Genomic DNA, 27667 nt, shown 5'->3' with positions numbered 1-27667 from the left:
ATCATCTCTGATGTGAAAAGAGCTTGGGGGGCATATTCTCACTCTCATAAGAAGAAAAAGCTGAACAAACTGAGAATCAGGTAGTTTCCTTGGACTTTTCTTGAAAGTCCTAAGGGCCACAGACTCTGGGAAGCCCACCCTTCCATGAGCATTACCTCTAGGGACCCCACTCATGGTGGAGTGGATTTTCATGGTGAAGATCCCAGAAAGATCCGCTCATGGGGCAGGCAGGGGCAGGGGAAGAGTGAGCACTATAAAATTTCACCCAGAACCTTCTCCATAACAAAGATCTACTCTCCAGGGAAAAAGACTTTACCAGAGCCTTCTCCTAGTAAAGGAAAGGGTATTCCTCTAATTCCAGTCCTTCAAGCTTTCTATTTTCCTCTCAGGGGTGAGGACGGGGCATGAAGACTCAACAGGGGTCAGAGATTCAAGAAATAGCCTGCAAAAGCTTTAGACAGAGAAGGGAATAGGAGACGGGGAGAAAAATGTATACTACAGGAGAAATACTTGTGAAGGTCACAATACCAAGATTCAGGCCCACTAAAACACTGAGATTTAATCAGATTGTAAGGCCCCCCTTTCCCTACCCTTAGCACTACACTAGTAGGGCCTCATCATAACAACAGTGGATTATGGCTGTGAAAGAGTTACAAAATACAGACTCTGTCTATATACAATGAATACAGAACAAACCTGAAAGAAATTATCTCAATAATCACTTTAAATGTGAATGGTCTATCTATACCAATTAAAAGTAAGAGATTGTAAGAGTGGGTTAAAACAAAAACAAAATGATGCCCAACTATATGTTGTCTATAATAAACCCAATTTAACCTAAAGATTTAAATAGGTTAAGTGAGAAGGGACATGCCATGCTAACACTAATTTTTTTTAAATCTTGGCATAGCTATATTAATTTCAAACAGAGAAGATTTTTCAACAAGGAGGATTTTCAGGGACCAAGAGGAGCCTTATGTAATGATAAAGGATTCAAGTCTTCAGGAAGATACAGCACTCCTTGCTGGGTATAAACCTAACAAGAGTGTCAAAATACAGAAGGCAAAAACTGATAGAACCAAAGGAGAAATTGACAAATCCATTATTACAGTGGAGACTTCAACCCTCCTTTCTCAGTAACTGATAGGTCAAGCAGGTGGAAAATCAGTAGTGATATTAATGATATGAGTAGCACTGTTAATCAGCTTGATCTGATTGGCATTTATAGAATACTCCATTCAACAGTTCCAGAACACACATTCTTTCCCAGCTCACATTGAACTTCCAAGATAGACTACATTCTGAACAGTAAAACCTATTGAATAAACTTACACAAATAATACAAATTATGTTCTTTATATAAAAGAGATGTGTGACCACAGTGGAATTAAAATAGAAATCAATAATAGAAGTATAACTGGAAAATTCCCAAGTATCTTAAAAATTAAATGACATACATCAAAATAACATGTGCATCATAGAAAGTGTCCAGAAAAATCTTAAAATAATTTGAACTAAATGACAGTACTTGTCAAAATTATAGACTGCAGCATAGAAGCATTTAAAGGGAAATATACAGCATAAATACATATAGTAGAAAAGAAGAAATATTTATAATCAGTAACCTAAGCTTCCATTTAAACAAGCAGAAGAAAAGAAATAATAAACATTAGAGGGGTAGTCAATAAAATTGAAAATAAAGTAAAGAAAATGAGCCAAACCAAAAACTGGTCCTTTGAAAAGACTGTATCTTAAGATAGAGAATCTTCTGTTACTAACGACCAGATGTTGTGACTAATTACACCACAGTTTCTGAATGTTCCGCTGCTTTTCTCCCTCCCACCTCTTCCTCTCTCCCCTTTATAGGGGACATAATTCTGATAAAGGTATTCACACTAATGCATTGATGATATAATCCATTATTCATTTTAGGATTATTGTTCATTGCTTATCAGCAGTGCTTGAGATGAAGGTGCTCAATAAATAACTGGTTTGAATAGTAACTGAAATATATACATTTTAAACAGGAGCCACTAGAAGTAATCAGCTCATCTTTAATGCTAGAAATTTGGAAGCTGCAGAGTCAAGACTGGGGAAACTATATGTGACAGGAGCCACTAGAAGTAATCAGCTCATCTTTAATGCTAGAAATTTGAAAGCTGCAGAGTCAAGATTGGGGAAACTATATGTGACAGATGTCCCTTCATTCAGATTACATATATTGGGCTACCTTCTGAGACCAGTTCTCCAAAATTAGATTTACAGGCTCATTTTTGTTATTAATATTTGCTCTTGCTCCCTAATACCAGGCTTGAGATGACATTTATCATCATCTGTGGTAAGCAAATGTATAGTATCCTTGCCAGCTAAGTGTATTCAAGCCTGAGGTTGTATGTGTGAGAGCAGCAAGAAGGTGGTGGTTCACTTTTACTCACCTAGCACATCACCACAAAAAGAAACAAACAAACAAACAAACTTCTACCTAGTGGCTGAGGAGAGTGCTCCTGTTTTAGATAGAGATGGTCAGCTTGAATCATTATCAGAGGGCTATCCAGATTCTGAAGTTTAGCTCCGAAAGCCTCAAGTGGTTTCTGTTACTTTATTTTGCCTAATGGTGTGACTTTGTTTATAAGCTTTTTTTGGTTCATTTAATTTAACTTGATATATAAATGGTAAACCTACTGTTCCATTATAGAAGTAGTTCACAGTAGTTCTCTATATAGATAAATCAACTTAGAAAATTGGCTTATCAAACCCAGGGCCCATCTGTTTTCCTTGAACGATAATCATAGAGTATCTGCTGGTGTTAATTTGTGAAGATGGCACTAATATATGAGAACAAAAAATATTTCCATTAAAATCATGCACTTCCTGAGCTTTTGGCAACTCTCTGTTACCAAATACTTTTAGAGCATCTCTGATAGAGTTCTTTGTCTTTATTAATGATAGAAGATTAAATCAAATACAAGAAATAGCTTCCCGTTTTGTAGACTGCTAATTGTGACAATGCAAATTGACATAGATTTTTAAAATATGAAATGCTATATTGTCAAGATTGCATTTTAATAAAATCCACATTCCCTTATTATCATGAACTTGGCAATATCCATAAAATTTTAAGAAATCTCCTTTTTAGTCTAGAACAACAGTGGCTGACATTTATTAACTCCTGTGTGCAAAATGCTGTATTAATGCTCCATTTAGAGTAACTCTCTTGGTTATCATGGCAATGCTGTCAGTACTATTGCCTCAGTTTAACAGATGTGTGAATCAGTTTTAAGGCCTTATGTCCCTTGGCTGACATAGTAAGCTGAGATCAAATCCAGGCATGTATTACATTGAAAGTCACTCCATTTCAAATACATGGCCTCTGTGGACCTCAGAGTCAGTGAACAAATGCTTATTAAGCACCTAGTATGTGCCAGGCCCCAGTGTAAATGCTATGGGTACAGCAATTGTTAACACAGAGACCTTGCCCCAGTGCTGCAGTTATACTGGAGATTTTTTTTTTAATTACCCAGTAAGTAATTTAAAACATAGCAGCAAGATGCTCTCACAAATAAGTAGCAGGAGAGACTCCACATCACAGTTTTCTCTGCCGCAGACAGCTATTCTTTTCCACATGGCACAAAAATTTTGGAAAGTTACATGTGAGGAAGGACAAAGGAATACAAACAGCTGAACTGCAGTTTTCCGTAGCTGACCTCATCCCACTGATTTTGAGCTCTTTCCTTAATATAGTGTCTCTTAAGGGACAGGTTACGGCCCTTGTGACACAGAACAACTTGTAGTGTGAATTTTAAGAAGAGTTTTGAGAATCTTAGTCTCTGCAAAACATTATGTTCCATCACAAAATTGAAATAATTGCTGGGTTTTTGCAGTTTCCAGAAAATATAGCTTAATGAATAAAATTTTCTCAATTCTAAGCTTTTCTTTGCCAAAATTTTTCAGCCTTTCTGCACCTGCTACTGCTCATCTGCTCATGAGTGCTAGCTGATAACAAATCAAATGAATGAGTAGCAAGCAAAAGCTAGTGCAAACAGCCAATCACTCTTAATTCAACAGCATGGTTTTTTGGAGGTTGTGTGTTTGTGGTAATGATTTTGTATTGTGACATACAATAGAGCCATATTTTTCTGCCTGAAATTGTTCCTAGAATTAAATGTATCAACATTGCATGGTGTTCTAAGAAGAGTATAACTTCTAAGTATTCTCTCATTAGGAACTCTTTTTAGAAGCTCAAGAAACTATTGTTTCTGTGGATCATATACCAGATACAGAAATCACATCCTCTGCCATATATACCCTATAACACTCAACCTCAGCTCAGTCGAACTGCCAGGAGAAGGAGGGGCAGAGGAGAAGAGGGCCCCTCATCTCATGATTCTGGCATTTTCTGTAGGGAAAAATCATGAGGGAACACTAAGTTCCCGACAGAGGAAGAGCTGTTCATGTGGGGTGCTCTCAGGGCCATATTTTCCTAGTGAGGTGTGTTAGTCCACTTGGGCTACTTGTGACTCAATACCGTAGACTGGGTGGCTTCAAGTGACATTTACTTCTCACAGTTCTGGAGGATGGGAGGCCCAAGCTCAAGGTGCTGGCTGGTTCAGTTCCTGGGGAGGGCCTCCCTCCTGGCTCACAGACAGCTGTCTCTTCTTGGTGTGTCTTCACATAGAGAAATAAAGTGAGAAAAAGCTTTCTATTCACATGAGGACTGTAATTCCATCTTGAGGACCATGCCCTCAGGACCTCATATAACACGAATTACCTCCCAAAGGCCCCATCTCCAAATACCCAGACTTTGGGGTTAGGGCTTCAACATACGAATCTGGGGGGACACACGTCAGTCCATAGCAGCAGGATACGTGTACCTTGTCAAGAATACAACCATTCCCACTTACCTCTTCAATTTCTATCCCCGTCCTGTGAGGACACTCTTCCCACCACCTCTTTAACTTCTTGTTTCCATATAATAAAGATGAGAAGCTTGATTCCAAGGGCCAGGCCACATGTTCAGATTTATGCTCCAGTTTGATTTTATCAAAAAAGGCTACCTGTTAGAATTCAGTGTTTGCCAAGTGGCTGCAAGCTCTTACCTTCTTTTCTGTTCTTAGATTTATTCTTCCTTGGAATTTAGCTTCTTGCACTGACAACCTTGAAGAGAAAGAGCTACCAAGGCAAGACACAGCTCCCTGAATTCTTAACCCCAGCCATTTCCTTCCTTCCCTGTCAGAGGTAATCATGTAATTATCATGTGATTATGCAACAGGTCATGGCCTCTACCTTCAATTCAGCTATTTCTGTGTTCTCTGCCCTAGTAAATGTTACCAGTGACCTCTAATTATACAATTCAATAGGCTTCACAGTCCCTATGTTATTTGAACTTTCTAGGTCCTTTACTGTTATGAACCACTCCCATTATTAGACCTTTTCCTCCTTCCTTAGTTCCTATCACAGCAGTATCCCTACTATCTTCCTACTATTATGACCACTAACATTTGTTTACTGGTTCCTCTTCCTCTGTACTCCCTTGGGAGGCATTTCCCATAACTCTGGTTCTCCTCTCACTCCCCCTGCTTTCCCTTTGCACTCTCATCCAGCAACTAGTTCCCACATGACATCAGCAGCTCAGAAATCTCCTTTGAGCTCCAGGACAATGTCTCCATTTATCTGCTGATATCCCACAGGTACCTCACAGCAAGCATGCCAGAAGGGAACCTATCAACAATTTACCCATCTGCCCCTAAATTTCTCCTTTTCCTGTAGTCTCAATGATGGTGATTATTAGTGGAGATGAGGGAGGAGGAGAAGACAGCAAATAATTATGCATCCTATCTTCTAGCACAGTTCTAAGTGCATTATGTGTGTTAAAAAGTTTGGTCCTTCCACCAGTTCTACAAGTTGGGTACTGTTACTATCTTCATTTTACAGATAAAGAAATAGAGGCAATAAGATATTGAGTAACTTGCCCAGAGTTACATAGCCAGGAGTGACGGTGTCAGGATTCAAACCCAGAGAGACCTGCTGGCAATACTACCCTGAATACTTCTTCTTGCCATCTCAAAATGTGACACTACCCCAGTCACCTGAGAATTGAACCCAGATGCCTCCCTTTTCTTTAGTGCACAGTCAGCCACTCTGCCATTTAGCTAGAGTTCTACAGCGTGGTAAACATATGAACAAGCATTAAAAAATCATTCACATTTTTTTAAGTGCTCATATCTCAATCTGGGATTTCATATCTTATTTCTAAATATTGTTCAAACAATTGTTCTCTATAAGCATGACCATTGTAAGAATTAACATGAAGATAGTGCTTTAGTAACAGTGGAATTTAGAACTTGTGCTTAAGTAAAATGAGATGTGTTATTCTTATTCCAAGGAGCATTTTTCCTTAACATGGAATGCAGAACAAAAGACAGAGTCCTGGGGGGTTTTCAAATTCTACCACATTGGGATCAGTATAGTAAGATTATAGTATAAACAGTGTTGCCTTAGTAATAAAATCCTTTTGGTCAGTGGAAAATAGATTCCAAGAAGAGCCTATCTCGAGTTAAACTTTCCTCTGAATGAAGAGTGTCCAGTACGTGGTCCTAATTTTCAAGATTGACTATTGACAGCCCATTATAGTTGTTGATTCTGATGAGTGAATATTACAGATATGAAGGCAAAAGTCAGTTTGTTTGGAAGTTAGTTCTTTAGTGGGGACTATTTCATAAATTTTTTCCCCAGTATTTAGGGAACATAAACTAACATCACTGTTTTGTCTTATAACCTGAGCTATTATGCATTTAAGAAATATTTGTTGAGCAAAGGCAATATACCAGGCACTGAGGTAGCCACTGAGAACACAGCAGTAGTGAGCAGACATGACTTTGCCTCAAATTGCTAGAGGATAGAGTTAAAAGAGAAAGCAGAAAAGTCAAATAATTTTAAGTCATTAAAATGTTTTAAAGGAAATAAAAATTCTTTTTTCTAATGTAAAACATAATTCATGCTAAAAAAGCAACCAAGGAAGATTTCTGTGAGGGGGTGGCATGTAACTGAGTCCTAAAGTTTGAAAGGAGGTATTAACATTCACCCCCTACATCCATCTACCTTACCTCCTGCCCTAGGATGCAGGTGAAATGTGTAGCTTCTCTTTTCTCTATCCCCTTCCATGTTCATCTCCCTAGTTCCATTTACCACACAGAGTGCATTTCCCAGCAATAGATAAAGTCATTCCAAAACCTGAGGCCAAGTTCTGTTCACCAAACATATTGCCACTGCTATTGAAATGATGGATCCAGTTTAGAAAAGAGCTAATAATCCAAATGGATATTTCTTCAAAAAAGATGTAAAAATGGCCACCAAGCACATAAAACAATGTTCAACCTCCTTAGCCATCAAGTAAATGCAAGTCAGAATCAATGAGATAACCACTTCACACCCACAAGGATGATTAAATCAAAAGACATGTATGTACTAGCAAGGATGTGGAGAAATTGCAAGCCGTGTGCCCTGCTGGTGGGAATATAAAGTTATGTAGCCATTTTGGAAACAGCATGGAAGTTCCTTAACAAGTTAAAAATAGAATTACCAAGTAACCCAGCATTTCCATTACAAGGATATTCTCAGGAGAAATGAAAATCTATGTCCACATGAACACTGTACATGAACACAAATGTTCATAGCAACATTATTCATAATAGCCAAAAAGTGGAAACAGCCAGATGTGTGGCTAAAAAAAAGGTGGTATATCCATACAATAGAATATTACTGTGCCATGAAAAGAAATGGGGTGCTGATACCTGAATGGGTGAACCTGGAAGACATGATGCTAAGTGAAGAAGCCAGTCACAAGAGATCACCTATTGTATGATTCCATTGATAAGAAATCTCAGCATGGGCAAATCCATAGAGACAGAAAGCAGATGAGTGTTTACCAGGGACCGGGGGAAAGAGGGAGACCTGCAAGGCACCTGTTAAAGGTACAAAGTTTCTTTGGGAAGTGATGAGAATCCTCTAAAATGGATTGTGGTGATGATTGCACAAGTCTAAATATACTAAAACCATTGAATTGTACATTTAAACTAGGTGAATTATATATGAAATATATCTCAGAAAGCTGTTATTTAAAAAAATTAGTGATAAAAAATGGAAGTCTGAAATGGAGAGTAGGGTACAAGTATTAAGGGATTATTTTTCTCAATGACAAATCTTGATATTTAAAGACAACTGTTGCTGTCTTTGTCCAAGCGGAAATGGCTGTACACCACTGGGGCTGCTCTGACTATGATGGTAACATCCTAGCTCTAAAATTTAAACAAAATCTCCTCCCACGTGTGGGGGGAAAAAAATGGCCTCTTGCCTGACTTCACCTTAATGTGACTGTTATCACTCTCATAAAAAATTTAAAAAAGAAATTCAAATAATCATTTCATGAAGTCTAAAATCAGAAATCTAGTCTGAGTCGTGCCTAGACTTGGGTCATGATAGAATGAGGTATGGAAAAGTTTAATTGATTCCCTTCATTTCAATTGCATTTTTTAAAATAACTCTGTTAGCCAGAATTCTTTATTTCAAGTGCTAGTAACCTAACTCAAACTGGCTGCATGAAGAAATAGAGGAAGTGAGATATGAGTTTATGTACCTGGGAGTCCAAGTGTGGATTTATTCCTGCCGCCAGAATGCAGTATGAGTGCAGCTCTGTGACTCGCTCTCCATGTCTGGCCCTGCTTTTCTTTGGTGACCTGTCTTGTCCTTTCCTGCCCACATGATGGGAAAGATGGGTGCTGATGACGCTGGCCCACGTGTTCACAACTTTCGAGCCAAAGCTAAGAGTAAGCTGTCTCTCTAATTTGGCAAAGTGAGAGATCAGATTGGACTGGACTGACTTTGGCCACATACCTTTCCAGAGCCAATCCCCCTTTTCAGATGGGAAGTGAACTGATTGGTCCAGACAGTCTGCACACCTAGTCCAGTCGCAGTGTTGTATACGAATGGAGAACTATGATTGGCAGCCCCACAAAGTCCACATGTACTGGTGGAGGAGTTTCCCAAAGGAAGGGAGATTCTGTTACCAGAAGGGAGATGGGAATACATGCTAAGGTGATAAGCCGGTGCCCCTCACACACATTTCTTCACCATGAGCTCTGGAGCAGAACCCAGGCAGAGCTGCCCCCAGTGCCATCTGCCTGGGGCTGCCACCATGAGTGTGTCCTCACTGCTTTTTGACACTCCCCACTGCATTCCACCCTGTGCCCTTCCTTTCCCTTCTGCAGTCATTTCTCATCACAGGAAAAAGGCAGATGCTTGATGAACTGCAAGCGCAAGTGGGGAACATCATCCATGCTGCTGTTGGAGACTAAATTAGGTATCACAAAACACCCCATCAAACATTTTGATGGCACAACCAAATGAGAGGTTTATGGTTCCAAATACGCTAATGATACATCTACACTTTTTGCAAATTGTTGTTTTATGCAAAGGGTTTGTAATACCAGTTGCCATGTTGTATGAACAGCTCTTTTTCATCTTTGACCCAGGTACTCAATCAAAGAGCCAGTCTGCTATAAAGAATAACTCACCACCTGCCAAGTTAGTTGGCCAGGCTTTGGAAAGTAGATGTGAGAATAATTGCTTAAACTGGGTTTGTTCTGGTCCAAAACACACTTTGTCAATCTGGTTGAAGAGAGGAATTCATTGAATTATCTTCAAGGTCCAGATGTGTAAACTGACAAGTGTTTCTCTAAGACAAACTTAAACATCTAAATCTTATGAGTTAAATGCAAGGTCGGTGTCTTGATCATTAACTGTAAATTACAGTACAGTGAGCCCAGCTGGTATCAAGGATCCAGGAAAAGAACCACACTAGAGGTATGTTATGGGATAGTAGGACCTGCACAATACATGTTTACTGAGTACCTCATGCATTTCCACCTGTTCACAAAGAGGCCTTTTGGAAGTTAATTTGATATTATTGTAAAGAAGGGTTATTCTGAATTGTCCAACTATCTACAGGCCTGAGTGCCTTTGGAAGAAATGAGAAAACATAGGAACACTTATCCCCATCATGGAACATTTCTTACTACTCTTAGTAGCCAAAGGATTGAGACATAAGAGTAGTTTGAGGAAACTACGAAATGCAAGGCCTCAGAGGATGTGCTGGAAGATAGGATGGCCTCCAAGACATCTGAGCATGTGACGTCCCCAAGTGCAGTTCAGGGAAGCTAGTTAAGGAAAACTCAACTTTATCCTTAACACGCTCTGAGGGAAATGTTGGGCTCACTGGGGAGGACACCACCCCACAGTGATTGTGAGGTTGACCCACCAGAGCAAAAAGTGATCCTTCTCCACAGAAAACTGCACCTCTCAAGGGTCTTTAGGTTACAGTGCTCTTTAGACCTCTGGGTGGAGGGAACTGGACACTGCTGACATAGGTTCTGTCTCTGGGTAACAGCCATCCCTTTATAAAGCTCTGTAGTGCCAGATCCACGTGCAGGGCCTCATTTAATCCTGACAAATACCTTGCAGGCCAGAGGTTCTCTTCTACATTGTACAGTAAACCTGAACCTACAGGGATAAAATCCATGTACTAACCTAAGAGCAAAACCAAAACTGACCAATTTATCATGTAATCTAAGTTCTCTGCACCAGCCCATCCCATGCCAGCATTTTTCTCTGGCTCTAGCTCTTTGTACCCTTTCTCTCCCTTATCCACTGGCCACCAAATCCTGCCACTTCCTCTAGTCCCATTGCCTCCTCATTGGTTGGGACTACTTCCCCTCCCTGCTTTCCAGGATTAGAATGCTGCCTTTGCACTGGCCACCCTGCCTGTAGTCTTGTTCCCTTCATCCTTCATACAACCACCAGAATTACCTTTCAGAAACTCCTGTCTGATTATAACCCATTAGTTTTGTCCTTTGAATCAAGCTTAAACTCCTTCAAGATATGCATCTTGCAGATTTCTCTTACTTCCACCCGTATCCCATTCTCTGCTCAGGCCATACTGAACCTCTTCCAGCCAGTCCCCACAGTGAGCAGCCTTCCCTGGGTACTCAGGAACCTCTACTCCTTCCGTCCTATGGCTTCGCCATCTTCCACATTCCAAGAGCAGAAGGGAGTGGCGAAGTTAGAGCTAGTTCTTAACCCTGTCAGCCTAACGAGGACACACGTTACCTCACTCATGTGTTATCAGCAAGAGCTCATTACGTGGCTACACTTGAATGCAGGGACAGCTGCAAATAGTCCTGGCTGGACAGCTGCTTCCTAGCAACAAGGCTACTTTATTGAAAAGGAGCATATATCTTCAGTTAACTGGCCATCTCTGCCATCCCTCTGTTCTTTTTTTTCCCTATTAGCTCAGAAATAGAGGCTGTGTCTCTCTGAGACTGTGTTTAGGGAATTAATAGATATATGAAAATATTCTTTGGACAGTGGTCCCAATAAATGGATGAATTTATGTGTGTGTCAGTATTCATCAGTAACTTTCATATTTTGTGGGTCCCAGATACCACTGAGAATATGTCATTTAAACATAAAGTCATGTACATTTTCTCCAGGAAAATGCACATTCATGAACTTTTACCTATAATTTCATATCATGTCACAAAATAGATAAATTCATTACCTTCCCTCAGATAGAATGAAGCAAGGCCCAGAGGACAATGAAGCCCACTCATAAAATCTCCAGGGGAGCCTTGGACTTCATGTTAAGAACTATGGTGTGGTGTGCACAGTGGATCTGAGCAAATTCTTTGCAACTTAGTTTGGATGGTTGGTTCGAAAGAAGGTTTTCATTCCTGGGAAATGACAGCCGGTGGCCCCCTTGCCCTCCTGATTGGGCACTCCCGTCTCCGTGATCCCAGCATTCCTGACACCCCTCTGTCAGTGCCCGATGTGTGTCGAAGGTGGTCTCCCCCTTAAGTTGATTGACTCAGCATCAGTTCCTCGGGATGCCTAATGCACGACAGAGCACACTAAACATACCGCGAAGGGAGTCAGCAGGACCAGCCGAGCCTGAGCGCGGTACAGCACCTGCCTCAAGGTGAGCCAGCTCAGGATCCTCCCTCCGGAGAAGACCCAGCACAGCCCAGGAGCGACTGAGAGGACAGTTACATAGCAGAGTGACTAATTCCCAGCTAAAGGGGAGAGGCGGGCTCCATCTGGAAAGCAGATGGAATGCTCTCTCTTAGTGCTAAACATAAATTAAATCTCACTATCTGCCAAAATGGAAAGTTGACTTTGATTTTGTGGGATTTTTTTCCCCTCCTTATAGAAAAAAGCCATTTGTTTATGAGCTAAAACTTCATGATGAATTTTTGCTCCATATTGTGATTATAACACCTAATTTCCTGATTAAACATGCTAATTGTGAGTTACCTCACATAACTACAAAGCACAGAAGTATGATTATGTGATAAAAAGATTTTATAAAACTTTTGTGGGAAAGAGAAGCTGCCTGAGGAGAGCGCTGCTTAGCCGGAACAGCCCTCCCTCGGGCCGCCCAGTGTCTGACTGCTGGGGCCTTGCAAGTCAAATTGACTCAAGACTCAAGCTCTTTCTGTAACAGAGGGCACGACAGCAAAGCCGCTGTGTGTGGGAAAGGTGAAACCTCTTTGTGGACAATAGGAACGGTGCTAACTTCAGACTGAGAGTGAAGGAGCCGAAACCTTCCCCAAACCTCAGGCTTCATGGCCATAAGATTGTGCCCAGATCCACTGCCACCCTCACCAAATACACACACCTCTGCTGTCATCACCTCCCTGCTCAAAGAGGGTCTCAAAGACTCCACTTTCCTGAGCTTTATGAAACAGAATCACAGGGACAGAGTAGATCAGAGAAGCAAGTGGACAGCTAGTAGACTGGACCTACATACAAAGAAGCGGGAGAAAAAGAATACAAATAGCGGAAGAGAAGCCCTTATCTCAGATTTGAGTTTGGTGCTTTGGTATAAGAAAGAGTTGGGAAATGCAGGAAGGAGCTTTGGAGAAGAACCCCTACCAGTGTGAAAGGGGTTCCTTCAATGTTTTGCAGAAGGCACAAGGATTGTTTTGTTTTGTTTTTGTTTTTTTATTACCTTTCAATGCCAAGGCTGTGCTTCTTAGGGTGAAACTTTGTCTATATATTGGGCCATATGAAGCCCACATATACATTTAGGTTACATCCTGTCATCTTATCCAGATTCACCCCCATAAAGCAAATAACTTTTATGTCTCCATTCTTTTTCTCCCCATACATAACTTACCTTCAGATATATATGTATACACACATGTTGTATATAATATCTATCTATAATTATTATATGTCCTATATACAATGCTATCTGGGTTTTTTTTATAAGTCATCATTAATATTACAATTATCACACCCACAAGTATTTCGTTATCCCAAAAGACCTCAGATTCAAGCACGCCTTCCTATTCTCTTGACAATTTTGATTTATCTTTTTTTTTCCTCAGCTCACCACCATCAAATCTGTCAAGTAGGCCTTTATTTTTCTTATCAGTTGTCCAGTGTTTAAGGCAAGCAAACACTTAAGCTGAAGCATACAAAAGAAATTGATAGGTTGAAAGTGTGTAATGTCAATTGACTGAACTACAACCACTATAATGTCCCATGATTATGTTCCTCTTACTCCCTGCAAGATGCTATGTAATCCTCTCATCAAACTATGCATTTAAAATATTATCTATGAGCAAAACTATCAAGTTAGATCGATTTTCCCAGTACATGTTATGCACATTATTGAAGCTATAGCCCAGCGGGCCTAAATTAAGTTGCATCGCATTGAAATGATGGTAGATTTTTTATGGTGGGCATGAGGGGGACACTTTGATATTACCTTGTCAGGATTTCACTCCTAGTTCTTCTCTCCTGTGAAGTGAGAGACCAGCTAAGCCTGATGTTTCCCAAGCTGACTGGCTTGATAACATGGTCTCACTTATTTACTAAGGGAACTCAGAAGCACTATGATTTATGCTTCCAGAGTTGAACACAGCAAAAATGTCCTGAACTCTCACATAGCCAATGGCATCCAGAGTAGCACAAGGAAACAAATAAACCAGAAACCCCATCTGGGCCATTTTGGTGGCACAACCTGACCAGAAACAAGTTCTTCAAAGAAGATAGGCAGGCTTATGTCTGGAAAATTCCACTTCCTATGTCAGAATAAAGATTTTGAAGTGACAGTTATATAAAATAGCAGAGACTGTATTCATGATAGCACAGTACCTAGGGCATAGTAGGAGATCCATAAATTTTCTTGAATTAACCTTTTTAAGTAACAGATGTCCCTTTCAGTGGTTTAGTTTTTCTACAAGCTTTGCACTTTTCTCCAATCTTTGTGCTTATTTTAGTAATTCCATAGACAATTACATACATTTGATGAAAGAGGGGGACTGATCCATGATAGAGAAAACTCTCACAGGTTTTGATTCCTAAATTCATTTTAAAAAATCTTTTGAGACATATTTATGCTTAGAAAAAAGTTGGAAAACTACTACAGAGAGTTCCCACGTGCTTTCTTACTTGTCTTTCCCTTATGTTAACCTCTTAGAAATCCATAGAACAATGATCAAAGCTGAAAAATTAACCTTCTGCCCTACTAGCTAAACTGCAGAATGCATTCAAGTTCACAAGTTTTCCACAAATGACCTCTTTCTGCCCCAGGAGCCTGTGTAGTAGCCCAAACTGCATTTGGCTGTCATGTCTTGTTAGTCCCCTCTAATGTATGACAATTTTGTTAATTTTCTTTGTCTCCATGATCTTGACACTTGTTAAGAGAACTGGTCACTTGTCTTATAGATAGTGTCTCTGTGTCCAGTGTTTTCTCACCATTAAACTAGGGATATGCATTATTGGAAAGGATATCATAGAGGTGATGTGTCCTTCTCCATGTGTCAAATCAGGGTGGACATTATACTGAAGGGCATTATGGATGATGTTAACCACACTTATGCTAGAATTCTCTGCTGTAAAGTTATTTTTTTCCCCTTGTAATTACTAAGTGTTTGGGGAAATCCGTTATGCAAATACTCCTTTCTGCTTAAATTTTCACCCTCCAATTTTAGCATCCATCAGTGGGTCTTGCTAGTACCAGTTACTCCTGTGGTGTTCCAAAGGTGATTTTTCTATTTCATTCCCTTTATGTTTATTACCTGGAATTCATCTGGAAAGAAGAGTTATCACTTCCCCCTCATTTATTTGTTCAGTTACTTATTTATATCAGCATGGGCTCATGGATATTTAATTTTATCCTTTGGGTTATAATCCAACACTGTCATTTATTTTGATGCTAAAGTGGTTCTAACTTTACCCATTCAGAGCTCTTTGAAGTTGTGTCCTATGCCTTTTCAGTATGCTCCCACCCTTCCTGTTCTGTTTATTGTTGTTCACTTCCTCACTGACTGGCCCTCCAAGATGCTGCAGACTCATTTTGTGTATTTCCTGCCCTAGCCCTGGAACCCACCAATTAACCAAAGAGCTCAGTTGCCTTCATTAGAGCTGGTACCACTGAAGTGTCACAAATTCATTGTTTATAATATTACCCGTCAGGCCAGTGCTTCAGGAATTCTGGTATGGATTGGATGTTTGTGCCCTGTGCCCAAAGTCATAGGTTGAATGTGATGTAATAGGAGGTAGGGTCTTTGGAAGGCTCTTAGGCCATGAAGGGTGGAGCCCCAGTGAATGGGATTAGTGCCCTTGTAAAAAAGACCCTAAAGAGACCTCAGCCCTTCTGCCATGTGAGGCACAGCAAGTATGCAGAGCCTGTGAACCAGGAAGCGAGCTCTCACCAGACACCAGATCTGGGGGCACCTTGGTCTTAGATTCCAGGACTCCAAAAATGTGAGAAATGAGTATTTGTTGTTTAAGCCACCCAGTCTATGGTATTTTTGTCACAGCAGCTCAAACGAACTGAGACTGTCTCCCATACCAGCCACCCACATCCACCCATAAATCAGCACAGACCCTCAGCCCCAAACATACACAACACACTGACGCATACTCCTGTTTCCCAGGGGTGATACTCTTTAGAAGTCATCACTACCACATGGGCAACAACCAGCCAAATGAGATGCCAGCCTGAATCCTGGGACAAGGTCCTGGCCTTCCCTGTGAGAGGTATTAACTATCACTGGGTCTTGAGGAGATACCAGGAACTAGGCAGGTGTCGGGGGGCCACCACAGGGGGTGCCACAACAGCTCAGGACCAGGGGACATGCACTCAGGACAGAAACGATTCTTAACCAGTAGGACATTTCCTGTATTTCAGGGATGGGTAAAGCCTCTGTGATATTGTGATTTATGATAAGAAATATATATTTGGTCTTTGTCCCCATTTGTGGCACTGAGCTCCTAAAACCATTAGAATTTCCTAAGTGAGGAGTAAAGGTGTCTTTTGTTCTTTTGATGAGGAGCTTTTGGAAAGTACCTAAAGGTGGGGGCTGTTTACCAGTGGACTCAACCATGTGATTAGGGTTTGAGTCCCACCCCCAGCCTTCAGGGAGGGCAAGGAACTGGAGGTTATGATTTAGTCAATCCTGACTATGTAATGAAGCCTCCATAAAACCCCACAAGGAGGGTGTTCAGAGAGATTCCAGGCTGTTGAACACATGGAGGTTTGAGGAGAGAAGCACGCTCAGAGAGGACAGAGAAGCTCCGTCCCTTTCCCCGTACCTTGCGCTGAGCAGTGATAACTGTGTGTGAATCAGTTTAACCTTCCAGTGAGAGCCAGGGCTCTGCAGTTAGCTTGAACAGCATTCAGATCCCATTTCTACCACACCAGCTGTGTAATCCCCATCGAGTTACTTGACTTCTCTGAGCCTCAACTTCCTCAGCAAAGAGGGATCATGAGAGCATCTACCTCACAGCATTGTGTAAATATAACCCATATGAAACATCCATCATAATGCCCATCACATAGTATATGCTCAGCAAACATTAGCACTATTACTGCTACTGCTATTATTACAAGTAATAATAATAATAAAAATTGTGTTACCCACTATTTTATCTACCATTGAGGAGTGTTTTTTTTTTCTCTCTTCTCTCCTTCACAGAACTGGCAAACATGTACAGATTTTGGTACAGTCCCTGCAAGAGGGGAGGGACTCATATTTTGTCAAGTTGACTCTGTAACAGTGAGTTGTAGAGTTTCCATGCCAGTCATTCATTTCCCAGCATATGTCACACAACTGAGCGGTGTTGCATGGAATGGTGAGATCATGAAATTTTGCTTCACTTTGTGTTTATGAAGCCAGAAACAGTAATTGCATAGGAGAAACTTGATCTCTATTGGCATGATTAGGTCATTCATTAATTTTAATGCTATAAATAACCTTGGGCACAGTTTTCAAGTTTGTGCCACTTGTAATTATAGAATACTGGAGGCAAAAGTAATCTTAATGATAATTTAGTTGGATAACTTTGCTTTGTACAAAAGAAAACTGAAACCCAGAAATGACTTTCCCTCAGTCACATAATAAGATGGTATGTCAACTGTAGGACCCCAGTGCTTTCTTTCAAACACCAAACACCATTCTGCTGATAATTAATTAGTACTTGCTGTTTAGAGGTGAAAACTTTTACCTGATAACTCTAGTCTTTCTCTGACATCTGTGTTGTATCCCATGTCTTTAAGAGGGCAACATCTTAACAGGTAAGCAGAGAAAAACTCGCAACAGTGATAATCATATCCTCTCACTATCTGCAAAGATTAGCTCATTTTATCCTCGGCATAGCCCATGGTCACCATATGGTAGATGAAAAAATACTGAAGCTCCTGGATCAGGGGTTTGTGATGTTGGCTCCTCTTTTGGCAGTCGAGGGAGACCTCATGGAAGAAGCAGTTGATGTCTTAAATTGGCTGCTGTGATAGAACATCATAGACTGGGGGGCTTAAACAACAAACATTTATTTCTCTCAACTCTGGAGGCTGCAAGTCCAAGATCAAGGTGCCAGCATGGCCGGATTCTCGGTGAAGGCCCTCTGCCTCGTTTGCAGATGGGCATCTCATTGATCCTCCCACAACAGAAAGCAGAATGAGAGGAGACAAGTTCTTGTCTCTTCTTATTAAGGGCACTAATTCCACCCATGACACCTCTACCCTCACGACCTAATTACCACCCAAAGGACCTCCTAATACCATCATATTGGAAGTTAGAATTTTGACATGAATTTTAGGGAGACACAACTATTCAGTCTATAACAGCTGGCATCTAAGCTGGGACTTTAAGGATAAGGAGAATTTTACTCATCAGACCAGAAGAAAATGGAGACATTGCAAGCAGAGGAAAACAGCATGAGCAAAAAACAAGTTGTTTATCAGGATGTTTATTAACAAACTTCCTCTTGTGCCTTGATTAAATGTATTAAATACTGAATGAGAAGAAAAGAATGATAAAGGCATTTTTATTGCCTGTGGAATTTCAAGGTCTTATCAAACAGTTAATGAACAAGGATTGTGTACATTTTGTGGTTACAACTTAAACTAATAGGCAGAAGGGGAATTTGAATTTTATCTTCCAGTGTCCATAAAACAGCATCATGGTACTGTAATTATTAACATAATCATTAAGAAACAGCTTAGTTAAATTTAAGAAAACCTAGACACATGAAGACATAGTGTCTTCATCAAAGCAGCTCAAGTCCAGATAAAGCAAGCCTTCTAAATTGACTTTGATGCTTTGAAATAAAATCCTTGGAGCACCAATTACAGCAGTCTCTGAAAAGCAATTATTATCAGCTAACTCTGCTTTCCACCATGAATTCTAATTTAATTACATCTTCTCTGTTTAAAATGGAGTGCTGTACTGTAAGGTACCACAGTGGAAAAGGAGTTAAGGTTACTGAGAAAAGTTGTGTTTTTTATACTGAAGGTAATTAGTCTTGGTCATAACTGCTTCCAAGAGAGACATGGGATTATGAACTCATTAATTTCAAGTGGTCATTCCTGCAAAGGGGTTTCCGTCTTCAGAGCTGGGGGAATTGTAATCCTTGGGTGAGACGGATCTGGAAGGAAAGAGACAGAGCCTGCATGCATTTGCGCTGCTGGTCTGCTCAGGGTCTTCCAGAGATCTCTTCCTCCAGGCTCCCTCGTTCCAAGCAAAATCAAGTTTGCAGATTTGTTTTATGGATCGTGAGTGTTTAACAGGTGCCTTTGGCTCCCAACTCCTGTTGATGAAACAGCCATTTGCACAAGTTGTAGATTTGCTTTTCACACTTATAGCACTGAGGAATGAAAGTGGAGATGTGTTTCCATAGCAGAGAACTAAGCCATATTGGCTTTTTACGAAACAGGCTTTGCCCATCATTCTCACAGCTCATTGCTTATCTGATGGCACTAAAAGTCCTCCTGTTGCTAAATTCACCATCTCCCTAGAAGGTGGAGAAGGGTCATTCCATTTTCCAAATGACAAGAGTCCTTTTGATCATAGGCTCACTGATTTATTTTGTAGCTGAGGAGGTCCAGAGGCACTTGGACATTAAATGAATTCCTCAAGGGTCACCAGGACGCCAGGCAGAGCAGATCACCAACTTTTCAGTTCCACTGAGGGCAGGCATTACTCTAGGAGAATTGAAAGTGCATTTGGCCTTGATCTGTAGCATGAAGTTAATCTCTACCCCTTCCCCACCATTTTCTTTTTAGGCTTTGGCTAGTCATTGCTGGCCACAGTCTTCATACCAGTGTTTCAAATCTCCTATATGACATTCTTTTAAGAAAAAAAAATAATAAGTGCATGTTTCTGAACCCTATGCTAGACCTACTGGTTCAGAATGTATCACACTTAAATTTTAAAATACCACTCTTCACAAATAGCTCTCAATCTGAGTGGAAGAAGGATCATTCATCAAGGAGCCTTTTCTGAACCACACATACCTGGTATTCCTGTATTTCCTCAGTACCGATGGTGATGTACCCAAAATAAACACTTAAAAAGAATATTCCCCACTATGAAAGTTACTGATTTAAAGATCACGAGGAACAAAGATGTATCATGTTGACTAGTCTATTGGCAGAATAAATGGGTTCTATGCAGTTATTTCAGGCTGCTTATACTGAAAGACAAAGATGTAACAGAATGATTGAAAACAAAGAAAAAAGATCAAAATCAGTGTAACAAAGTGTCTTGGCAGAGGAAAACTGTGAGAAAATTGAGATTACTGAAACTCACTAAAGACAGATCACACAGCAATTTCTGAGCTTCTTGGCAGCCAGTGCAAAAAAGGAAATGTAATATGTTGGCATGTTCTTAAAATCTTATAGCAATACTGGTTTCTTTCTAAGCATGATTCTAAAAGCATTTAATGAGGTGACATTTAACAACACTGGAGCTATGTTTGTCCTTACATCTTTTGGAAGATGTAGAACAATCGTTTGTATGGCTCTTCTTGCACTTGTCGATTGCGTAGGCCAAAGCAGTAGAACTCTGGCCCCTACATATCCTTTTGTCTCAATTCATAGTGTATCATGGGGAAATTAGAAAGGCAGAGGCAGAAAAGGACATTTCGGAGGAGTCTTAATACAGCATACCGGGTTTGCCTGCATCATGCATGTAAAGGTTTCCACGTGAAGCTGTTAGCAGGCACAAGGAATTCAGCAGCTGCCACTAAATTAGCCTCAAATTGAATGATTCCCATAGGGATCCAGTCAGGGCAGCCTTGCAGTAGATGGACTGCAGTTCACCGTTACTGCAGCACAGTCTTAAACGCCAAGAGCTAACCAAGAACTTGCCAGAGCCAAGAACATGGTCTTACAGACTCAACCATCCAGCTAGTCATAGACTTTGGCAAATTGTAGGGAAAGCTGAGCTTTAGTTTACTGCAGGAGCTTACTGCAGCACCCCTTAAATTACCACCTCAGAAGCGTCATCATGAAAACCAATCTGCTCTTCTCTTTGGCTGAAAAGTGCACACCTTGAGTGGTGTTCTGTCAAAATATTTCTTAGAACATCTCTTTAGGCTATAAAATGAAACAAAATAAAATCACTTATTTCCAGGTCAGTAACTCTCCAGAGAGCCATAAAAATAATTTTTTGTTTAGGTAAAGGGGCAAAGAACATTAAAAAAAACAAAACCACAAAACCTGGCCTACATTTTTCCTGACTCCTTTTGGACGGTGTAATAGAACTCTGAAATATCATAAGATTGTCCTCCAAAGGGAGAGGTTATCAAAAGTAATGCAGAGAGTCAATTTTGACAATGTTTTATTGAGCAAAAAGGTTAGGACTTCCATAATTTCTCTCTTCCCATAGTGAGTGGCTATGTTCTCAATTTTATTTTTGTAAACCCTGGGTCTGTGACACCACAAGAGCCTATCAATCCTAACAATGTACCATCCATCTCCCAGGAGGAAGCAGCCTCAGAGGCAGCAGGCAGTGTTGTGTGTGTGCCCAGTGCTCTGAAAAAGAGATGATGAGGGGATGTAACTCTGGCCCATGACTCGTATTGCTGATTGCTCTTGTGCCCAATTCTCCAGTCATGATTCAAATCATCCAATTCAAAGAGGAGCGCCTAAGAGTTTATTTCTCTTCTGCCAAGTTGATACTCAAAGAATGGAAGCTACAAGTCTCTGTGCCTCTTCTTTGTTTATTGATCTTTCCAAAGAGTTATCTTCTCCGCTGCTCCATCTCAGCCAGAAAGAACTGAGGTCCTATGCCAGTGGCAGCTTGAAACACTGAAGATTTCTGCAAGGAAATTCATATCTGAAGTCTAGCCGTGACATCTGCCACTTCATTTAGGGTTGGGCTGGATAAATGATTGGATAGTTGAGTTCAGAAAGCTGTCAGAACTGTTGGGAGACAGGTCAAAAATGGTATCCACATAATACTGAAGACTGGAGCGTAAGACTTAGTGTCCTGCCACCTCATAGAGTCACCTACTGCCCATGCATTGTCCCAGATAAGAGCTTTCTACTCTCAGATAACTCACATCACCTTTCTGAGGCCAGAGGGTCCTCCCTTCAAAATTATAAAGTCTGACTAGGGAGAATCTTAATGACTGTTTAGAGAGCCTTCTTTCATTCTCTTACTCTCTTAGAAGTCTAAAGTTATGTAGGAGCATGTAAAATATCTCTCCAAAGCACACAAGAATGTGCAGATTGTCAAGGAGGCTAAAAGCTCCCAAGGTAGCATAACCCATTAAATCCTCCTGACGGGACCAAGTCGGGACTGACTGGAGCTTTGAGCATCCCCTGAGCCAAGGGCTGGTGACAAGCAGTGAGGAGTGGGCCCCATTCAAACTCACTTCCCCACTTCTTCACCTAGGGCTGAAAATGCAACTTCCTATATTCATTTTGAAGTGTAAGTAACTCTGTCCCTTCTGGAGAGCAGGCCAGAGAGAGAAGATAAAGGTCAGCAAGACAACATAACAGAAAGGAGAGATCTCTGAATGGCAAAGGAATCAGAGGCAGTTGTTTACCCAGTGAGAAACCTCTGCTTTTCAGTATTTTGACCTAGGCCAGACTAGCTAGTTCAACTTACGAGACCAAAAACAAAACAAAACAAAACACAAAACTCTGAAGTGCTAAGTATGATCCTTACTGTACATTTTACTAAGGATTTCCAAACACGATATTTTCACTTAACCTTCACAATAGCAAGACTAGACAATAATATTATCTTCTTTCTTAAGAGGGTCCTGACACTATTCTCACATTTGACTTTATGGGTAGTAAAACATATGTATCTCACCAACCCAGGATTACTTGAAAACATATTTATAAGAGGGTGAAAGAAAAATGAAATTAAATGACAGTAGACGAGTAGCAGAAGAAAACTTAAGAAACTCAGAGAATAAGAACAAATAGTATAAATGGAATGACCTTCAACATCTTCTGGCTCTCAGCATTCTAGCTCATTCCCCAGTGGCGTGCCACAAACACCTATAGGGGACTAGGTATGCTGAGAACACAGGTGTTCTGTGCTCAGACGTCTTCAGGAACCCAATACAATAAAGCCAGTGTCTTTGCTGCAGGACTTCTAGGGATGGTTAACATGTCTCATATGTCTCCCCAAAGTGTGCCAAACATTTCTCAAGTTCTTGCAGGCTCCTTCCTTGCTGCTTTCACAGCAGGAGACCAAGGTCTGTGGCTCTATAGCCACTTCCAGGTAGCTGATCAAGTATCTCAAGGTGCACCTCCTGAGTCATTGCATCCTTGCTACTCTCTGCTCTGAAGGACTGCGGATAAATGACTCCTGTAGCTCATGCAGGAAAAGAACAGCCGGTCACAGCTCCATTGGCTAAATCAATGCTCATGCCCAGCCCTAAAAAATGAAACTTCAGTCTGATTGTTTTATGATCTCATACACAAAACAAAAGAAGAATCTGTTTTCTGCATGGGTCATTGATACTCGGGTCTGAAGCAATCATCATTGGTTCCATATGGTAAAAGGTTATTTCCAGTAATTTCTATATCAGTCAGTATTTAAAGTGTTCTTTCCTCTCACCACTCCACAAAAGAGAACAGAATGCTTAAACTGAATTGTCATGAAAAGTAAATGTCAAAAGTTTATTATATACACAGTAATGTGATTTCAAGAATATCAAAAGCCTCCCATGCTTTTGTTCTTGGCTTCAGTAACTTTCCCAGAGCCACTCAGAGCCAGTTCTCAAACACAGTCATGGGGCTCCAAGGCTTTTGTGCCAGTGAGGCACCAGGAGATATGAAAAGGTAATCAGGCCAGGTGGGAAGGGGTGCTTGAGAGCTACTCATGCTTTCTAGGTGTGGTTGCGTGATGGTCATCCATATAGTGTAAGAGAGCAAAATTATATCAGGTAAACCAAATAGAACAATCCTTTAAACAAGAAGAAACAGTTCACAGGTGCAAACAAGCATGGAATAAGATTCTGCTAGTGAGTTTCCATTACTAGCTAAATACATAATCAAATTACTTAGGTCCTACTCATGACAGTGAGAAATCAATTATTCATCATAAACCTGGGGATGTGTATTGACCATCTCAGTATGTGTCTAACCTGGTCTGTAATGAATGAGTGCTTCAATTTCAAGAGCATGTTGTCATGAGCACATAGGTAATGAAAAATCAATACCAGCTAAAAAGTTCTGAAGCAATGAAATGAAAAATCAAAAAAGCTGAAAAGTTCTCCTTAAATATTTTTTTAAATAGAAGAAATATGTGCAGATAAAAACTGAATTTCTTCTTTTCAAGAAATGGTGCTAGAGTAATTGGGCATCCATGTTTAAAACAGTAAACTTGAACCCACACTTTGTACCTATAAAAATTTCACACAAAGTGGATCATCAATCCAAATGTGAAACCTAAAACTAAAATTTCTAGAAGAAAATCTTTGTGACCTTGGGTTAGGCAAAGATTTCCAAGGACATAAAAACCATGAATCATCAATAAAGTGACAAATTAGATGTCACTAAAATTAATATCTTCTTTTCAAAAACACTATTAAAGAAGATGAAAAGCCATAGACTGGGAGAAATTGTTTTCCAAATGTCTATCTGATAAAAGAGTACCAGCAAGAATATGTACAGAATTCTCAAACTCAATAAGAAACAAGCAACTTAACTTTTTAAATGCACCAAAGAGTTGAACAAACATTTCACCAGAGAAGATATATAAAGGCAAATAAAAACACTGAAAAGATGCTCAACATTATTAGTGACTAGAGAAATGCAATTTAAAACCATAATTAGTTGCTACTACACAAGCATTGAAATGACTTGGTTTAAAAAAAAAGGCAGTATTATATGCTTGGGAGGTTGCAGACTGGGGTAGACAGAATAATGCTGCCCCTCCTCCTCAAAGATGTCCCTGTCCTAATCCCCACACCTGTGATTAGGTTATGTTACATGGCAAAGGGGGATTAAGGAAGCAAGTCAAAATGCATTTGCTGATAAGCCTGACTTTAAGATAAGATGATTATCCAATGTAGACACAAGGAAGGGTTTTTTAAGTGATAGAAGGAGGCAGAGTGATGCTGTGTGAGAAAGACATGACCAGCCGTTGCGGGCTATGAAGATGGCAGGGGGTCACAAGCCAAGGAATGTGGGCAGCCAGTAGAAGCTGGAAAGACAAGGAAGCAGCTCCTCCTGGAAGAGCCCCCGCAAAGGGACACAGCCTACCCATTGCTGTGGTTTCAGCCCAGAGAGATCCATTTTGGACATCTGACCTTCAGAATTATAAGACAATACATCTGTGTTGATTAAAGACACAAATGTTGTCGTAATTTATTCTAACAGCCATAGAAAATTAATATAGCAGTTCTCCTAAATCTTGGTTGAGTATCAGATGGTGCAGCTACTTTGGAAAACAAAATTGGGCAGTGTCTAATAAAGTAAAAAATATGCCTAACATATGATCCAGGAATCTCATCCCTAGGTATTTAAACATATATCCATCCACTCAAGAGTCTGTTGTAAATGTTTCATAAGTCATCACTGGTTAATAGAGAAACAAACTGTGGCCTATTCACACAATGCAACACTACTGAACAATAAAAAGAGGTGACCTACTGATACCTTGGATAGCATGGATGGTTCTCAAATGTAATCAGGTGAAAGAGGCAGACTCAAGTCTAATGCTGTGTGACTACATTTACCTGACCTTCTAGAAAAGACAAAACTCTAGGGACAGAAACAGACCAGTAGTTGCCAGGGACTGGGTGGGGTGAGGACATGACTGCAAAGGGTCATGAGGACACTTTTTGGGATGATGGAAGTATATCTTGATTGTGGTGGTGTTTATATGACTGTATGTGTTGGTCAGAATTCATAGAGCTGTATTCCAAAAAAAGAGTGAACTTTGCTGTATGTAAATTTTGCCTCAGTGCACTTGAACATATGTATATACTCCCCGTGTAAGACATCCTATGTTTGAAGGCAAGGAATCTGAGAAACTCTGTCTTTTGATGGCTCTTTTCTGCTCTCACATAGGCCACTTTTCAGTAAAAGGATTTTTAGAACTAGAAGCAATTTTAGAGATCCTTTAGTCCATTGATATTTTAAGTCATTTTTAGGTTTCAGAATCCTTTCCCCAAATATATTTTCAAGTAGACCTTGCATACGAGACACACTGTTGCAAACACTTTGCATTGTTCTTTTAACCCTCCAGATAACCCTGAAGGTGAGTATTGTCAACAGTAGAAGTTGTTAATAATGATTGAACAAGTGTGGAAATGGAGGTTTATATAACTTCACACAGCTGGCCAGTTGGGGAATGGCCACTCGGACTCTTGTCAGTTTGATTCTAGAGCACATTCTTATGACCATTATATTGTACAGCTGCTTTTCTGTGAAATCCCTACATGAAATCCCTAAAAAACAATTTCTACATGAAATCCCTAAAAAATGAACACATATGAGCTGCTCTGGTTGTCACATACACATGTTTGTGTGTGTAGGTGTAGGAGTGTGGATCCTGTTTGTAGTTTCATAATAACAGTATGATTTGAGCCCTACTGATCTGGCCCAGTGATGGGATTATGAGAGGAGGAGCTTGCGTCCTGGAGAGTTCAAGTGACTTGCTCTAAGTCACAGACCAGTCAGGGAAGTCTTCTTCCTCAACACAGGCCAGCTTGTAAGAAAAGTTCAGTTTTAATATAATCGTGTAGCCCCTTAACCCATTTAAGACAAGTCCAATAGAAAATATAACCTATCAAGTTGGATATCCCTTCATTATGCTGTATTTTTCCATTTAAAAAATAAATTCCAAGGAGAATTAGTGAGTCCAAAGAGATGAGTTGTAGAAGGGTAAATAAATGCCCAACTGTTTCTAAAATCAGGACTTTTGGAATCCCACATTCTTCTGACTCTTTCTTATGAATAGTGTCTGGCACATGCGTTATAAGCCCCATAACCTAAATCACGTTTTGTAAGGGAGAAATTAATTTATTTGTACTTAACAGGCAGAACTTGCTTGCGCTCCCCATTCTATTCTCTGATGGAAATTATCCTCCTTTTCTCTTGAAGCCTGCTCTGTGCTAGAGCCCCCTGCATAAATTTCCCCTGAGAACTGCACAGCGGACTTAGCCGGGAACAAAGACTTGGCCAAACTTCCTCCAAGGAAATCCCAGGAAATACTACAGCAGTTGATAAAGTCATGTGAACCAATTAAGAGTGCAGTATGGTAAGGTGCTAAAAAGTGAGCTATATGAATTTCACTGTACATATTCTCACATAAGACAAGAGCAAGTGGATTTCTACATTTTCTCATTATAGAGAACAGGAGTAAGGATTGGTGGCTTTAAGTAGCTTTTACTGGAAGGTGGGTGCAAGATGGTCTCAGTTCATTAATATGAGTCTAATTCTGTTAGCTCCACAGGCCTCCTGTAGGTATCTGGGAACTATTCCAGATCTAGTTGGCATTCTGTCATTAAGCAGTGACTGCAGAGCAGGGATGGGCTTGCTTAATTCATTCATTCAATAACTGATTTGAGTGTCTGCTATGTACCAGAGCTGTGCTCAGTGTTTGACATCCATTATCTTCTGCATCCCCTGTAACATTCCTGGGTGGCAACCATTGTTAGTCTTTTTTTGTCCTTTGATCTTTTTCAAGGATGCTGAAGAGATGAAGTAAATGACTCAAGGTCACAGGCCTACAAAGTAAGAGAATCAGAATTTAGGCCAGGGCTGGTCCTACGCCGTAGGCTTCTTTCTATAGATTAATCATCTTCCGAGGTGGAAGCAATGGCAGCATAGCACAAAGTAAGCCGA

At 40.3% G+C, this 27667-nt stretch overlaps 1 long non-coding RNA gene across 1 annotated transcript in view; it reads left to right on the top strand.

The window, feature by feature from the left end:
* Window positions 1–27074, top strand: part of LOC118972516 (uncharacterized) — a 301420-nt gene extending 274346 nt beyond the window's left edge. Inside the window, exon 4 of the long non-coding RNA XR_012128977.1 lies at window positions 26924–27074. This is a non-coding gene — a long non-coding RNA (uncharacterized lncRNA). The remainder of the gene's footprint in view (window positions 1–26923) is intronic.
* Window positions 27075–27667: the final 593 nt, after the last annotated feature.

This window comes from Manis javanica, chromosome 3 (genome assembly GCF_040802235.1).
Source record: "Manis javanica isolate MJ-LG chromosome 3, MJ_LKY, whole genome shotgun sequence".
NCBI classification, from domain to species: domain Eukaryota; kingdom Metazoa; phylum Chordata; class Mammalia; order Pholidota; family Manidae; genus Manis; species Manis javanica.
This window is presented reverse-complemented; position numbering and strand designations above follow the sequence as displayed.